The 2,675-nt window shown below is 47.4% G+C and overlaps 1 long non-coding RNA gene across 1 annotated transcript; it reads left to right on the plus strand.

Moving 5' to 3' along the window:
• Positions 1 to 1,128: 1,128 nt before the first annotated feature.
• LOC106814990 lies at positions 1,129 to 2,216 on the plus strand. Its single transcript, XR_001394684.1, has 3 exons — positions 1,129 to 1,189; positions 1,693 to 1,804; positions 2,153 to 2,216. It is a non-coding gene; the product is annotated as an uncharacterized LOC106814990 (long non-coding RNA).
• The last annotated feature ends 459 nt before the right edge of the window (positions 2,217 to 2,675 follow it).

The raw sequence follows: 2,675 nt of genomic DNA on the forward strand, positions 1-2,675 counted from the left end.
AAGATTTTTAAACTGTCAAAAGATTTGCCACGGCAGTCACGGTGCGGATGTGAAACCTAGTAGGCCGTAGTAAAACGGGGTAAACGCAACAAAACGGGACAGTACGTAATAGGCCGTAACAAAACTTGGAGGCGGTCCGTAGTGGGACGGGAAGCATGTGTATTCCCCGGCATCTCACGGTCCTTTCAAGTTTTGTCACGTTCTGCCGCGTTTAGTGCGCGTTTTATCACGGTTGCTTCACGGTTGCTGCGCGTTTTGTCCCGTTTTGCCACGTTTTGTCACGGTTCTCACGGCAAGCTAGGGTGTATGGTAGCCGTTTCGTCGCGTTCAATCACGGCGCGTCTCGACGTGTGACGGTTTACGGGCCCGGCGCGCTACGGCGCGTTGCGTTCTACTACGGTCTGACACGGCGCGCGCGGTCTGGGTGGGAGTATATAAAAGCCGTGCCAGGCAGGGGAGCTTCATTCGAGTCTGAGCAATCGACGACACATTGCTATTGCTATTGCTTGGGAGGCCTTCTTTTTATACCGTGGGCAGAACGTGCTCCAAAGCGGGTACGTTCAGAGAAGCTAGACAGAAACGTAAAACGTGTCAGAACCTGGATCAGAACGTGAGAAACGTGAGGACCCCCATCAGAACGTGACGGGTCGGATAGAACGTACTGGCATCCGTGGTAGACCGCGAGCCGAACCGTAGTGCGCCTTTGAGCCTCTTTTCCCCCTCCCCCGTTGGATCCCTTCCCCCCCCACGGCTCGTCACGGATACCGTGATAGACCGTGAGAAAACTTGGCAAGACCTAACAAAACTTGAATACAGATAAAAAAATGGCCAAAATCCCACGGCGCACTACGTTTCGGGCAAACGGGGCTGCCGTGGCCGCCGGGAACATAATGTAAACCTAGCATAATGTGCACAACACAGTAACAGTCGGATAGGCCATTTCAGGAATGTGCCCATTCCACGTTCTTAAGTGGGGGGTTTCAGTCTTTCATTTGCCACTAAAAAATAGATATACTAGCATCCGCCGTCTCACGGTCTGTCCGTGTTGGTTTTCAACCTGATCATTTCGCGCGCTTTTCACGCGTGTATATTTAACTTGTAGGCGGAAATGCAGCGTATGAAAGCTCCTTGGGGAAACTGCACGGATGGGCGACCAAGTATCTTCCATAACAGCATCTACACACGCCAGGTGAGGTTAGAATGAAACTCACCGAGTCACGTATCTGTAACATCGTGCTACTTCATGGTATATCTATCTATCTATCTATCTATCTATCTATCTATCTATCTATCTATCTATCTATCTATCTATCTATCTATCTATCTATCTATCTATCTATCTATCTATCTATCTATCTTATGCTATCTATCTATCTATCTATCTTCATCTATCTATCTATCTATCTATCTATCTATATATTATATTATACTATATTCCTATATACTATATATATATATATATATATATATATATCCCGTCCGTCCATCCATCTATTCATTCATCTATCCATACACCTATTTAGCTATCTGTCTATCTGTCTGTCTGCGTGCGTGCGTGCGTTCGTGTGTGTGTGCGTGCGTGCGTGCGTGCGTGCATGCGCGTCTGTGTAAATCATTCATATATGCCCCTTCTACGATTACATATAGGTTGTGCACGGCTACGTGTGTCGTATATCGCTGCTTGTTTTGCAGGCTTGTTTGGAGACGTGTGCTATCGAGACGATGGTGAAGGACGTTGGATGCATCGATTCCAGCTATGCATATGATGAAGCGGTGGATAGGTACCCGGTGTGCGTGACTGCCGGTAAATACATCTGTTTTTCCAGCTTGCATACAGCCGCCTACATGCATGTGTGCGCGCGCACGCGTGCACATGCGCGCGCGAGCACCACACGTGCGCGCACGCGTGCATGTACGCACGCACGTACGCAAGTACAAACGGTAACTATCTCTCTCCCTCAAACGTTATCACGCTCACTGCCACTCTCAATGTCCCCCTCTCTCTTTCTTTCACTTTTTCTCTCTCCTTCTCGCTTTCCTTTTCTTTCCCACACCTTCCCTATGTTTATTTATGATTCCTCCCTTCGTATCGTTTGTCTATCTATTATGATGATCAGTACTAGTCGTACTAAAATCAGCTCTTTTATTTCAGAAAGCATGTTATCTGCAACGCAACGACTGCATGCGCTTGTCTGTGACTGTCCGCCAACATGCAAGTACGTACACGTGTAACATAGGAAACCCCCATAACAGATATTAGTATGTATGACGATAAACACTTGGCTTAGCGTAGGAGGAGAATGTTAAAAGCTATATTGGTGCTTGTCTCTTTTGGCCGCTTGCGCCTCGCTCGCTCTCGCTGCCCCCTCCTCTCTCTTCCACTCCCCCTCTCTTGCCCCCTTATATTTATCCCTATATTATATATAATATTATATATATATTATTGTGGTGTGTGTGTGTGTTGTTGTAGTGGTGTGTGTGTGTGATTGTGTGTGTGTGTGTGGTGTGTGTGTGTGTGTGTGTGTGTGTATGTTGTGGTGTGTTGATGCGTGTGTGTGGTAGGGGTGTCGTTTTTTGCGTTGCGTTGCGATGGGTTGTTTGTGTATATTAATACTAGCTGGGCTACCGGCGATGGCCCGGGATTTTTTGGGCGTTTACTGCTTTTTGCTATTTCA

Source organism: Priapulus caudatus, unplaced genomic scaffold, assembly GCF_000485595.1.
Source record: "Priapulus caudatus unplaced genomic scaffold, Priapulus_caudatus-5.0.1 Scaffold1018, whole genome shotgun sequence".
NCBI classification, from domain to species: domain Eukaryota; kingdom Metazoa; phylum Priapulida; class Priapulimorpha; order Priapulimorphida; family Priapulidae; genus Priapulus; species Priapulus caudatus.